The sequence below is a fragment of the Gorilla gorilla genome, chromosome 23 (assembly GCF_029281585.2).
Source record: "Gorilla gorilla gorilla isolate KB3781 chromosome 23, NHGRI_mGorGor1-v2.1_pri, whole genome shotgun sequence".
In the NCBI taxonomy this organism is placed as follows: domain Eukaryota; kingdom Metazoa; phylum Chordata; class Mammalia; order Primates; family Hominidae; genus Gorilla; species Gorilla gorilla.
Window position 1 is genome coordinate 10,602,827 of NC_086018.1, and position 15,432 is coordinate 10,618,258.

Consider the following 15,432-nt stretch of genomic DNA (forward strand, 5'->3'; position numbering starts at 1 on the left):
ATCAAAAGAAAGGTTGAACCCAGTTAGTTGAAGACAAACATCACAAGGAAGTTTCTGAGAATGCTTCTGTCTAGAATTTATATGAAGATATTCCGTTTCCAACGAAATCTTCACAGTTATCCAAATATCCACTTGCAGATTCTACAAAAAGAGTGTTTCGAAACTACTCTATCAATAGAAAGGTTCAACTCTGTTAGTTGAGGACAGACATCCCAATTAAGTTTCTGAGAATCATTCTGTTTCGTTTTTATGGGATGATATTTCCGTTTTCACCATAGGCCTGATTTCGCTCGAAATGTCCACTTCCGGATACTACAGAAAGAGTATTTCAAACCTGGTCTATGAAAAGGAATGTTCAGCTCTGTCACTTGAATGCAGATATCACAAAGTAGTTTCTGACAGTGCTTCCGTCTAGATATTAGATTTAGATATTCCCGTTTCCAACGAAATCTTCCCAGTTATCCAAATATCCACTTGCAGATTCTACAAAAAGAGTGCTTCCAAACTACTGTATCAATAGAAAGGTTGAACTCTGTTAGTTGACGACACACATCCCAATTAAGTTTCTGAGAATCCTTCTGTCTCATTTTTATGGGAAGATATTTCCGTTTTCACCATAGGCCTGAATTCGCTCGAAATGTCCACTTCCAGATACTACAGAAAGAGTGTTTCAAACCTGCTCTATGAAAGGGAATGTTCAGCTCTGTGACTTGAATGCAGATATCAAAAAGTAGTTTCTGACAGTGCTTCTGTCTAGATTTTAGATGAAGATATTCCCGTTTCCATCCAAATCGTTAGAGGTATCCAAATATCCACTTACAGATTCTACAAACAGAGTGTTTCCAAACTGCTCTATCAAATGAAATGTTGAACTCTGTTAGTTGAGGACACACATCACAAAGAAGTTTCTGAGAATGTTTCTGTCTAGATTTTATATGAAGATATTCCAGTTTCCAAAGAAATCTTCACAGTTATCCAGATATCCACATGCAATTTCTACAGAAAGAGTGTATCCAAACTGCTGTATCAAAAGAAAGGTTGAACTCTGTTAGATGAGGACACATATCCCAAATAAGTTTCTGACCGTACTTCTGTCTCGTTTTTATGGGAAGATATTTCCTTTTTCACCGTAGGCCTCAATGCGCTCGAAATGTCCACTTCCAGATACTACAGAAAGAGTGTTTCAAACCTGCTCTTTGAAAGGGAATGTTCAGCTCTGTGACTTGAATGCAGATATCACAAAGTAGTTTCTGACAGTGCTTCTGTCTATCTTTTATATGAAGATATTCCCGTTTCCAACGAAATAATTAGAGTTATTCAAATATCCACTTTCAGATTCTACAAAAACAGTGTTTCCAAACTGCTCTATCAAAAGAAAGGTTGAACTCCGTTAGCTGAAAACACACATCACAAAGAAGTTTCTGAGAATGCCTCTGTCTAGATTTTATTTGAATATATTCCCGTTTCTAATGAAATCGTTAGAGGTATCCAAATATCCACTTACAGATTCTACAAAAAGAGAGTATCCAAACTGCTGTATCAAAAGAAAGGTTGAACTCTGTTAGTTGAGGACACACATCACAAAGAAGTTTCTGAGAATGTTTCTATCAAGATTTTATATGAAGATATTCCGGTTTACAAGGAAATCTACACAGTTACCCAAATATCCACTTTCAGGAAATCTACACAGTTACCCAAATATCCACTTTCAGATTCTACAAAAAGAGTGTTTCCAAACTGCTGTATCAAAAGAAAGGTTGAACTATGTTAGCTGAGGACACTCATCACAAAGAAGTTTCTGAGAATCCTTCTGTCTCGTTTTTATGGGTAGATATTTCCGTTTTCACCGTAGGCCTGAATTCGCTCGAAATGTCCACTTTCAGGTACTACAGAAAGAGTGTTTCAAACGTGGTCTATGAAAGGGAATGTTCAGCACTGTGACTTGAATGCAGATATCAAAAAGTAGTTTCTGACAGTGCTTCTGTCTATCTTTTATATGAAGATATTCCCGTTTCCAACGAAATCGTAAGAGGTATGCAAATATCCACTTACAGATTCTACAAAAACACTGTTTCCAAACTACTCTACCAAAAGAAAGGTTGAACTTCGTTTGTTGAAGACACACATCACAAAGAGGTTTCTGAGAATGTTTCTGTCTGGATTTTATTTGAAGATATTCCCGTTTCCAAAGAAATCTTCACAGTTATCCAGTTATCCACATGCAATTTCTACAGAAAGAGTGTTTCCAAACTGCTGTATGAAAAGAAAGGTTGAACTCTGTTAGTTGAAGACACTCATCACAAAGAAGTTTCTGAGAATCCTTCTGTCTAGATTTTATATGAATATATTCCCGTTGCCAATGAAATCTTCTCAGTTATCCAAATATCAACTTTCCCATTCTACATAAAGAGGGTTTCCAAACTGCTCTATCCAAGGAAAGGTTGAACTCTGTTAGCTGAAGACACATATCACAAAGAAGTTTCTGAGAATGCCTCTGTCTAGATTTTATTTGAAGATATTCCCGTTTCTAATGAAATCGCTAGAGGTATCCAAATATCCACTTACAGATTCTACAAAAAGAGAGTATCCAAACTGCTGTATCAAAAGAAAGGTTGAACTCCGTTAGTTGAGGACACACATCACAAAGAAGTTTCTGAGAATGCTTTAGTCTAGATTTCATATAAAGATATTCCCGTTTCCAAAGAAATCTTCACTGCTATTCAAATATTCATTGCAGATTCTACAAAAAATGTGTTTCCAAATTGTTGTATCAAAATATGTGTTCAACTGTGTTAGTTGAGGACCCACATCCCAAATAAGTTTCTGAGAATCCTTCTGTCTCGTTTTTATGTGTAGATATTTCCGTTTTCACCATAGGCCTGAATTCGCTCGAAAAGTCCACTTTCAGGTACTACAGAAAGAGTGTTTCAAACGTGGTCTATGAAAGGGAATGTTCAGATCTGTGACTTGAATGCAGATATCACAAAGTAGTTTCTGACAGTGCTTCTGTCTATCTTTTATATGAAGATATTCCCGTTTCAAGTGAAATCGTTAGAGGTATCCAAATATCCACTTACAGATTCTACAAAAAGAGAGTATCCAAACTACTGTATCAAAGGAAAGGTTGAACTCTGTTAGTTGAGGACACACATCACAAAGAAGTTTCTGAGAATGCTTCTGTCTAGATTTTATATGAAGATATTCCCGTTTCCAATGACATCTTCACAGTTATCCAAATATCCACTTGCAGATTCTACAAAAGGTGTGTTTCCAACTGTTGTATGAAAGGAAAGGTTGAACTCTGTTAGTTGAGGACCCATATCACAAACAAGTTTCTGAGAATATTTCTGTCTAGGTTTTAAATGAAGATATTCCTGTTTCCAACGAAATCTTCACAGTTATCAAATATCCACTTGCAGATTCTACAAAAAGAGCGTTTGCAAACTGGTGTGTCAAAAGAAAGGTTGAACTCTATTAGTTGAGGACACTCTTCACAAAGAAGTTTCTGAGAATTCTTCTGTGTAGATTTTATATGAAGATATTCCCGTTTTCAACGAAATCTTCGCAGTTATCCAAATATCCACTTGCCGATTCAACAAAAAGAGGGTTTCCAAGCTGCTGTATCAAAAGAAAGGTTGAACTGTGTTAGGTGAGGAGACTCATTACCAAGAAGATTCTGAGAATGCTTCTGTCTAGATTTTGTATGAAGATACTCCCGTTTCCAACGAAATCGTTAGAGGTATCCAAATATCCACTTACAGATTCTACAAAAGGGTTGTTTCCAAAGTGCTCTATAAAAAGAAAGGTTGAACTCTGTTAGTTGAGGACACACATCCCAAAGAAGTTTCTGATAATGCTTCTGTCTAGACTTTATGTGAAGATATTCCCGTTTCCAATGAAATCTTCACAGTTATCCAAATATCCACTTGCAGATTCTAAAAAAAGTGTGTTTCCAACTGCTGTATGAAAGGAAAGGTTGAACTCTGTTAGTTGAGGACCCACATCACAAAGAAGTTTCTGAGAATATTTCTGTCTAGATTTTAAATGAAGATATTCCGGTTTCCAATGAAATCTTCACAGTTATCCAAATATTCACTTGCAATTTTTACAAAAAGTGTGTTTCCAAACTGCTGTATCAAAAGAAAGGTTGAACTCTGTTAGTTGAGGACACACATCCCAAACAACTTTATGAGAATCCTTCTCTCTCGTTTTCATGGGAAGATATTCCCTTTTTCACCACAGGTCTGAATGCGCTCGAAGTGTCCACTTTCAGATACAACAAAAAGAGAGTTTCAAACATGGTCTATGAAAGGGAATGTTCAGATCTGTGACTTGAATGCAGATATCACAAAGTAGTTTCTCACAGTGCTTCTGTGTATCTTTTATATGAAGATATTCCCGTTTCCAATGAAATCGTTAGAGGTATCCGAATATCCACTTACAGATTCTACAAAAAGAGTGTTTCCAAACTGCTCTATCAAAAGAAAGGTTCAACTCTGTTAGATGAGGACACACATCAGAAAAAAGTTTCTGAGAATGCTTCTGTCTAGATTTTATATGAAGATATTCCCGTTTCCAAAGAAATCTTCACAGTTATCCAGATATCCGCATGCAGTTTCTACAGAAAGAGTGTTTCCAAACTGCTGTATCAAAAGAAAGGTTGAACTCTGCTAGTTGAAGACACTCATCACAAAGAAGTTTCTGAGAATCCTTCTGTCTAGATTTTATATGAAGATATTCCAGTTGCCAATGAAATCTTCTGAGTTATCCAAATATCAACTTGCCGATTCTACAAAAAGAGGGTTTCCAAACTGCTCTATCAAAAGAAAGGTTGAACTCTGTTAGCTGAAGACACACAACACAAAGAAGATTCTGAGAATGCCTCTGTCTAGATTTTATTTGAAGATATTCCCGTTTCTAATGAAATCGTTAGAGGAATCCAAATATCCACTTACAGACCCTACAAAAAGAGAGTATCCAAACTGCTGTATCAAAAGAAAGGTTGAACTCCGTTAGTTGAGGACACACATCACAAAGTAGTTTCTGAGAATGCTTCTGTCTAGATTTTATATAAAGATATTCCCGTTTCCATTGAAATCTTCACTGTTATACAAATATTCACTTGCAGATTCTACAAAAAGTGTGTTTCCAAACTGCTGTATCTAAAGAAATGTTCAACTCTGTTAGTTGAGGACCCACATCCCAAATAAGTTTCTGAGAATCCTTCTGTCTCGTTTTTATCAGAAGATATTTCCGTTTTCACCATAGGCCTGATTTCGCTCGAAATGTCCACTTCCGAATACTACAGAAAGAGTATTTCAAACCTGGTCAATGAAAAGGAATGTTCAGCTCTGTCACTTGAATGCAGATATCACAAAGTAGTTTCTGACAGTGCTTCCGTCTAGATATTAGATGAAGATATTCCCGTTTCCAACAAAATCTTCACAGTTATCCAAATATCCACTTGCAGATTCTACAAAAAGAGTGTTTCCAAACTACTGTATCAATAGAAAGGTTCAACTCTGTTAGTTGACGACACACATCCCAATTAAGTTTCTGAGAATCCTTCTGTCTCATTTTTATTGGAAGATATTTCCGTTTTCACCATAGGCCTGAATTCGCTCGAAATGTCCACTTCGAGATACTACAGAAAGAGTGTTTCAAACCTGCTCTATGAAAGGGAATGTTCAGCTCTGTGACTTGAATGCAGATATCACAAAGTAGTTTCTGACAGTGCTTCTGTCTAGATTTTAGATGAAGATATTCCCGTTTCCAATGACATCTTCACAGTTATCCAAATATCCACTTGCATATTCTACAAACAGAGTGTTTCCAAACTGCTCTATCAAATGAAAGGTTGAACTCTGTTAGTTGAGGACACACATCACAAAGAAGTTTCTGAGAATGTTTCTGTCTAGATTTTATATGAAGATATTCCCGTTTCCAAAGAAATCTTCACAGTTATCCAGATATCCGCATGCAATTTCTACAGAAAGAGTGTTTCAAAACTGCTGTATCAAAAGAAAGGTTGAACTCTGTTAGTTGAAGACACTCATCACAAGGAAGTTTCTGAGAATCCTTCTGTCTAGATTTTATATGAAGATATTCCCGTTGCCAACGAAATCTTCCCAGTTATCCAAATATCAACTTGCCGATTCTACAAAAAGAGGGTTTCCAAAGTGCTCTATCCAAAGTAAGGTTAAACTCTATTCTTTGAGGACACTCATCACAAAGAAGTTTCTGAGAATGCTTCTGTCTAGATTTTATATGAAGATATTCCCGTTTCCAATGAAATCGTTAGAGGTATCCAAATATCCACTTACAGATTCTACAAAAAGAGAGAATCCAAACTGCTGTATCAAAAGAAAGGTTGAACTCAGTTAGTTGAGGACACTCATCACAAAGAAGTTTCTGAGAATGCTTCTGTCTAGATTTTGTATGAAGATATTCCCGTTTCCAATGAAATCTTCACATTTATCCAAATATCCTCTTGCAATTTATACAAAAAGGCTGTTTCCAAACTGCTGTATCAAAAGAAAGGTTGAAATCTGTTAGTTGAGGACACACATCCCAAACAAATTTATGAGAATCCTTCTGTTTCATTTTTATGGGAAGATATTTCCGTTTTCACCATAGGCCTGAATTCGCTCGAAATGTCCACTTCCAGATACTACAGAAAGAGTGTTTCAAACCTGCTCTATGAAAGGGAATGTTCAGCTCTGTGACTTGAATGCAGATATCACAAAGTAGTTTCTGACAGTGCTTCTGTCTAGATTTTAGATGAAGATATTCCCGTTTCCTACGAAATCTTCACAGTTATCCAAATATCCACTTGCAGATTCTACAAACAGAGTGTTTCCAAACTGCTCTATCAAATGAAAGGTTGAACCCTGTTAGTTGAGGACACACATCACAAAGAAGTTTCTGAGAATGTTTCTGTCTAGATTTTATATGAAGATATTCCCGTTTCCAAAGAAATCTTCACAGTTATCCAGATATCGACATGCAATTTCTGCAGAGTGTTTCCAAACTGCTGTATCAAAAGAAAGGTTGAACTCTGTTAGTTGAGGACCCACATCACAAAGAAGTTTCTGAGAATCCTTCTGTCTAGATTTTATCTGAAGATATTCCCGTTGCCAACGAAATCTTCTCAGTTATCCAAATATCAACTTGCCGATTCTACAAAAAGAGGGTTACCAAACTGCTGTATCCAAAGAAAGTATAAACTCTGTTTTTTGAGGACACTCATCACAAAGAAGTTTCTGATAATGCTTCTGTCTAGATTTTATATGAAGTTATTCCCGTTTCTAAAGAAATCGTTAGAAGTATCCAAATATCCACTTACAGATTCTACAAAAAGAGAGTATCCAAACTGCTGTATCAAAAGAAAGGATGAACTCTGTTACTTGAGGACACACATCACAAAGAAGTTTCTGAGAATGCTTCTGTCTAGATTTTATATAAAGATATTCCCGTTTCCAAAGAAATCTTCACTGTTATTCAAATATTCACTTGCAGATTCTACAAAAAATGTGTTTCCAAATTGCGGTATCAAAAGAAGTGTTCAACTCTGTTAGTTGAGGACCCACATCCCAAATATGTTTCTGAGAATCCTTCTGTCTCGTTTTTATGGGAAGATATTTCCGTTTTCACCATAGGCCTGAATTCGCTCGAAATGTCCACTTTCAGGTATTACAGAAAGAGTGTTTCAAACGTGGTCTATGAAAGGGAATGTTCAGCACAGTGACTTGAATGTAGATATCAAAAAGTAGTTTCTGACAGTGCTTCTGTCTATCTTTTATATGAAGATATTCCCGTTTCCAACGAAATCATTAGAGGTATCCAAATATCCACTTACAGTTTCTACAAAAAGAGAGTATCCAAACTGCTGTATCAAAAGAAAGGTTGAACTCTGTTAGTTGAGGACACACATCACAAAGAAGTTTCTGAGAATGCTTCTGTCTAGATTTTATATGAAGATATTCCCGTTTCCAATGAAATCTTCACAGTTATCCAAATATCCACTTGCAGATTCTACAAAAGGTGTGTTTCCAAATGTTGTATGAAAGGAAAGGTTGAACTCTGTTAGTTGAGGACCCATATCACAAACAAGTTTCTGAGAATATTTCTGTCTAGGTTTTAAATGAAGATATTCCTGTTTCCAACGAAATCTTCACAGTTATCAAATATCCACTTGCAGATTCTACAAAAAGAGCGTTTGCAAACTGGTGTGTCAAAAGAAAGGTTGAACTCTATTAGTTGAGGACACTCTTCACAAAGAAGTTTCTGAGAATTCTTCTGTGTAGATTTTATATGAAGATATTCCCGTTTTCAACGAAATCTTCGCAGTTATCCAAATATCCACTTGCCGATTCAACAAAAAGAGGGTTTCCAAGCTGCTGTATCAAAAGAAAGGTTGAACTGTGTTAGGTGAGGAGACTCATTACCAAGAAGATTCTGAGAATGCTTCTGTCTAGATTTTGTATGAAGATACTCCCGTTTCCAACGAAATCGTTAGAGGTATCCAAATATCCACTTACAGATTCTACAAAAGGGGTGTTTCCAAAGTGCTCTATAAAAAGAAAGGTTGAACTCTGTTAGTTGAGGACACACATCCCAAAGAAGTTTCTGATAATGCTTCTGTCTAGACTTTATGTGAAGATATTCCCGTTTCCAATGAAATCTTCACAGTTATCCAAATATCCACTTGCAGATTCTAAAAAAAGTGTGTTTCCAACTGCTGTATGAAAGGAAAGGTTGAACTCTGTTAGTTGAGGACCCACATCACAAAGAAGTTTCTGAGAATATTTCTGTCTAGATTTTAAATGAAGATATTCCGGTTTCCAATGAAATCTTCACAGTTATCCAAATATTCACTTGCAATTTTTACAAAAAGTGTGTTTCCAAACTGCTGTATCAAAAGAAAGGTTGAACTCTGTTAGTTGAGGACACACATCCCAAACAACTTTATGAGAATCCTTCTCTCTCGTTTTCATGGGAAGATATTCCCTTTTTCACCACAGGTCTGAATGCGCTCGAAGTGTCCACTTTCAGATACAACAGAAAGAGAGTTTCAAACATGGTCTATGAAAGGGAATGTTCAGATCTGTGACTTGAATGCAGATATCACAAAGCAGTTTCTGACAGTGCTTCTGTGTATCTTTTATATGAAGATATTCCCGTTTCCAATGAAATCGTTAGAGGTATCCGAATATCCACTTACAGATTCTACAAAAAGAGTGTTTCCAAACTGCTCCATCAAAAGAAAGGTTCAACTCTGTTAGATGAGGACACACATCAGAAAAAAGTTTCTGAGAATGCTTCTGTCTAGATTTTATATGAAGATATTCCCGTTTCCAAAGAAATCTTCACAGTTATCCAGATATCCGCATGCAGTTTCTACAGAAAGAGTGTTTCCAAACTGCTGTATCAAAAGAAAGGTTGAACTCTGCTAGTTGAAGACACTCATCACAAAGAAGTTTCTGAGAATCCTTCTGTCTAGATTTTATATGAAGATATTCCAGTTGCCAATGAAATCTTCTCAGTTATCCAAATATAAACTTGCCGATTCTACAAAAAGAGGGTTTCCAAACTGCTCTATCAAAAGAAAGGTTGAACTCTGTTAGCTGAAGACACACATCACAAAGAAGATTCTGAGAATGCCTCTGTCTAGATTTTATTTGAAGATATTCCCGTTTCTAATGAAATCGTTAGAGGAATCCAAATATCCACTTACAGACCCTACAAAAAGAGAGTATCCAAACTGCTGTATCAAAAGAAAGGTTGAACTCCGTTAGTTGAGGACACACATCACAAAGTAGTTTCTGAGAATGCTTCTGTCTAGATTTTATATAAAGATATTCCCGTTTCCATTGAAATCTTCACTGTTATACAAATATTCACCTGCAGACTCTACAAAAAGTGTGTTTCCAAACTGCTGTATCTAAAGAAATGTTCAACTCTGTTAGTTGAGGACCCACATCCCAAATAAGTTTCTGAGAATCCTTCTGTCTCGTTTTTATCAGAAGATATTTCCGTTTTCACCATAGGCCTGATTTCGCTCGAAATGTCCACTTCCGGATACTACAGAAAGAGTATTTCAAACCTGGTCAATGAAAAGGAATGTTCAGCTCTGTCACTTGAATGCAGATATCACAAAGTAGTTTCTGACAGTGCTTCCGTCTAGATATTAGATGAAGATATTCCCGTTTCCAACAAAATCTTCACAGTTATCCAAATATCCACTTGCAGATTCTACAAAAAGAGTGTTTCCAAACTACTGTATCAATAGAAAGGTTCAACTCTGTTAGTTGACGACACACATCCCAATTAAGTTTCTGAGAATCCTTCTGTCTCATTTTTATTGGAAGATATTTCCGTTTTCACCATAGGCCTGAATTCGCTCGAAATGTCCACTTCGAGATACTACAGAAAGAGTGTTTCAAACCTGCTCTATCAAAGGGAATGTTCAGCTCTGTGACTTGAATGCAGATATCACAAAGTAGTTTCTGACAGTGCTTCTGTCTAGATTTTAGATGAAGATATTCCCGTTTCCAATGAAATCTTCACAGTTATCCAAATATCCACTTGCAGATTCTACAAACAGAGTGTTTCCAAACTGCTCTATCAAATGAAAGGTTGAACTCTGTTAGTTGAGGACACACATCACAAAGAAGTTTCTGAGAATGTTTCTGTCTAGATTTTATATGAAGATATTCCCGTTTCCAAAGAAATCTTCACAGTTATCCAGATATCCGCATGCAATTTCTACAGAAAGAGTGTTTCAAAACTGCTGTATCAAAAGAAAGGTTGAACTCTGTTAGTTGAAGACACTCATCACAAGGAAGTTTCTGAGAATCTTTCTGTCTAGATTTTATATGAAGATATTCCCGTTGCCAACGAAATCTTCCCAGTTATCCAAATATCAACTTGCCGATTCTACAAAAAGAGGGTTTCCAAAGTGCTCTATCCAAAGAAAGGTTAAACTCTATTCTTTGAGGACACTCATCACAAAGAAGTTTCTGAGAATGCTTCTGTCTAGATTTTATATGAAGATATTCCTGTTTCCAATGAAATCGTTAGAAGTATCCAAATATCCACTTACAGATTCTACAAAAAGAGAGTATCCAAACTGCTGTATCAAAAGAAAGGTTGAACTCTGTTACTTGAGGACACACATCACAAAGAAGTTTCTGAGAATGCTTCTGTCTAGATTTTATATAAAGATATTCCCGTTTCCAAAGAAATCTTAACTGTTATTCAAATATTCACTTGCAGATTCTACAAAAAATGTGTTTCCAAATTGCGGTATCAAAAGAAGTGTTCAACTCTGTTAGTTGAGGACCCACATCCCAAATAAGTTTCTGAGAATCCTTCTGTCTCGTTTTTGTGGGAAGATATTTCCGTTTTCACCATAGGCCTGAATTCGCTCGAAATGTCCACTTTCAGGTACTACAGAAAGAGTGTTTCAAACGTGGTCTATGAAGGGGAATGTTCAGATCTGTGACTTGAATGCAGATATCAAAAAGTAGTTTCTGACAGTGCTTCTGTCTATCTTTTATACGAAGATATTCCTGTTTCCAACGAAATCATTAGAGGTATCCAAATATCCACTTACAGTTTCTACAAAAAGAGAGTATCCAAACTGCTGTATCAAAAGAAAGGTTGAACTCTGTTAGTTGAGGACACACATCACAAAGAAGTTTCTGAGAATGCTTCTGTCTAGACTTTATATGAAGATATTCCCGTTGCCAATGAAATCTTCACAGTTATCCAAATATCCACTTGCAATTTATACAAAAAGGGTGTTTCCAAACTGCTGTATCAAAAGAAAGGTTGAACTCCGTTAGTTGAGGGCAAACATCCCAAACAACTTTATGAGAATCCTTCTGTCTCGTTTTCATAGGAAGATATTCCCTTTTTCACCACAGGCCTGAAAGCGCTCGAAGTGTCCACTTTCAGATACAACAGAAAGAGAGTTTCAAACTTGGTCTATGAAAGGGAATGTTCAGATCTGTGACTTGAATGCAGATATCACAAAGTAGTTTCTCACAGTGCTTCTGTGTATCTTTTATATGAAGATATTCCCGTTTCCAACGAAATCGTTAGAGGTATCCAAATATCCACTTACAGATTCTACAAAAAGAGTGTTTCCAAACTGCTCTATCAAAAGAAAGGTTCAACTCTGTTAGATGAGGACACACATCACAGAGAAGTTTCTGAGAATGCTTCTGTCTAGATTTTATATGAAGATATTCCCGTTTCCAATGAAATCATTAGACGTATCCAAATATCCACTTACAGATTCCACAAAACCAGTGTTTCCAAACTGCTCTATCAAAAGAAAGGTTGAACCCTGTTTGTTGAAGACACACATCACAGAGAAGTTTCTGAGAATGCTTCTCTCTAGAATTTATATGAATATATTACGTTTCCAACCAAATCTTCACAGTTATCCAAATATCCACTTGCAGATTCTACAAAAAGAGTTTTTCCAAACTACTGTATCAATAGAAAGGTTCAACTCTGTTAGTTGACGACACACATCCCAATTAAGTTTCTGAGAATCCTTCTGTCTCATTTTTATGGGAAGATATTTCCGTTTTCACCATAGGCCTGAATTCACTCGAAATGTCCACTTCCAGATACTACAGAAAGAGTGTTTCAAACCTGCTCTATGAAAGGGACTGTTCAGCTCTGTGACTTGAATGCAGATATCACAAAGTAGTTTCTGACAGTGCTTCTGTCTAGATTTTAGATGAAGATATTCCCGTTTCCAACGAAATCTTCACAGTTATCGAAATATCCACTTGCAGATTCTACAAACAGAGTGTTTCCAAACTGCTCTATCAAATGAAAGGTTGAACCCTGTTAGTTGAGGACACACATCACAAAGAAGTTTCTGAGAATATTTCTGTCTAGACTTTATATGAAGATATTCCCGTTTCCAATGAAATCTTCACAGTTATCCAAATATCCACTAGCAGATTCTACAAAAAGTGTGTTTCCAACTTCTCTATGAAAGGAAAGGTTGAACTCTGTTAGTTGAGGACCCACATCACAAAGAAGTTTCTGAGAATATTTCTGTCTAGATTTTAAATGAAGATATTCCCGTTTCCAAAGAAATCTTCACAGTTATCCAAATATCCACTTGCAATCTATACAAAAAGGGTGTTTCCAAACTGCTTTATTAAAAGAAAAGTTGAACTCTGTTAGTTGAGGGCACCCATCCCAAACAACTTTATGAGAATCCTTCTGTCTCGTTTTCATAGGAAGATATTCCCTTTTTCACCACAGGCCTGAATGCGCTCGAAGTGTCCACTTTCAGATACAACAGAAAGAGAGTTTCAAACGTGGTCTATGAAAGGGAATGTTCAGATCTGTGACTTGAATGCAGATATCACAAAGTAGTTTCTCGCAGTGCTTCTGTGTATCTTTTATATGAAGATATTCCCGTTTCCAACGAAATCGTTAGAGGTATCCAAATATCCACTTACAGATTCTACAAAAAGAGTGTTTCCAAACTGCTCTATAAAAAAAAGAAAGGTTCAACTCTGTTAGATGAGGACACACATCACAAAGAAGTTTCTGAGAATGTTTCTGTCTAGATTTTATATGAAGATATTCCCGATTCCAATGAAATCATTAGAGGTATCCAAATATCCACTTACAGATTCTACAAAAACAGTGTTTCCAAACTGCTCTGCCAAAAGAAAGGTTGAACCCTGCTAGTTGAAGACACAGATCACAAAGAAGTTTCTGAGAATGCTTCTGACTAGATTTTATATGAAGATATTCAGGTTTCCAAAGAAATCATTAAAGGTATCCAAATATCCACTTACAGATACTACAAAAACACTGTTTCCAAACTGCTCTATCAAAAGAAAGGTTGAACCCTGTTAGTTGAAGACACACATCACAAAGAAGTTTCTGAGAATGCTTCTGTCTAGAATTTATATGAAGATATTCCGTTTCCAACGAAATCTTCACAGTTATCCAAATATCCACTTGCAGATTCTACAAAAAGAGTGTTTCCAAACTACTGTATCAATAGAAAGGTTCAACTCTGTTAGATGAGGACAGACATCCCAATTAAGTTTCTGAGAATCTTTCTCTTTCATTTTTAAGGGAAGATATTTTCGTTTTCACCATAGGCCTGATTTCGCTCGAAATGTCCACTTCCGGATACTACAGAAATTGTGTTTCAAACTTGGTCAATGAAAACGAATGTTCAGCTCTGTCACTTGAATGCAGATATCACAAAGTAGTTTCTGACAGTGCTTCCGTCTAGATATTAGATGAAGATATTCCCGTTTCCAACGAAATCTTCACAGTTATCCAAATATCCACTTGCAGATTCTACAAAAAGTGTGTTTCCTAACTACCTTATCAATAGAAAGGTTCAACTCTGTTAGTTGACGACACACATCCCAATTAAGTTTCTGAGAATCCTTCTGTCTCATTTTTATGGGAAGATATTTCCGTTTTCACCATAGGCCTGAATTCGCTCGAAATGTCCACTTCCAGATACTACAGAAAGAGTGTTTCAAACCTGCTCTATGAAAGGGAATGTTCAGCTCCGTGACTTGAATGCAGATATCACAAAGTAGTTTCTGACAGAGCTTCTGTCTAGATTTTAAATGAAGATATTCCCGTTTCCAACGAAATCTTCACAGTTATCCAAATATCCACTTGCAGATTCTACAAACAGAGTGTTTCCAAACTGCTCTATCAAATGAAAGGTTGAACTCTGTTAGTTGAGGACACACATCACAAAGAAGTTTCTGAGAATGATTCTATCTAGATTTTATATGAAGATATTCCCGTTTCCAAAGAAATCTTCACAGTTATCCAGATATCCACATGCAATTTCTACAGAAAGAGTGTTTCCATACTGCTGTATCAAAAGAAAGGTTGATCTCTGTTAGTTGAAGACACTCATCATAAAGAAGTTTCTGAGAATCCTTCTGTCTAGATTTTATATGAAGATATTCCCGTTGCCAACGAAATCTTCTCAGTTATCCAAATATCAACTTGCCGATTCTACAAAAAGAGGGTTTCCAAACTGCTCTATCCAGAGAAAGGTTGAACTCTGTTAGCTGAAGAAACACATCACAAAGAAGTTTCTGAGAATGCCTCTGTCTAGATTTTACTTGAAGATATTCCCGTTTCTAATGAAATCGTTAGAGGTATCCAAATATCCACTTACAGATTCTACAAAAAGAGAGTATCCAAACTGCTGTATCAAAAGAAAGGATGAACTCCGTTAGTTGAGGACACACATCACAAAGAAGTTTCTGAGAATGCTTCTGTCTAGATTTTATATAAAGATATTCCCGTTTCCCAAGAAATCTTCACTGTTATTAAAATATTCACTTGCAGACCCTACAAAAGTGTGTTTCCAAACTGCTGTATCAAAAGAAATGTTCAACT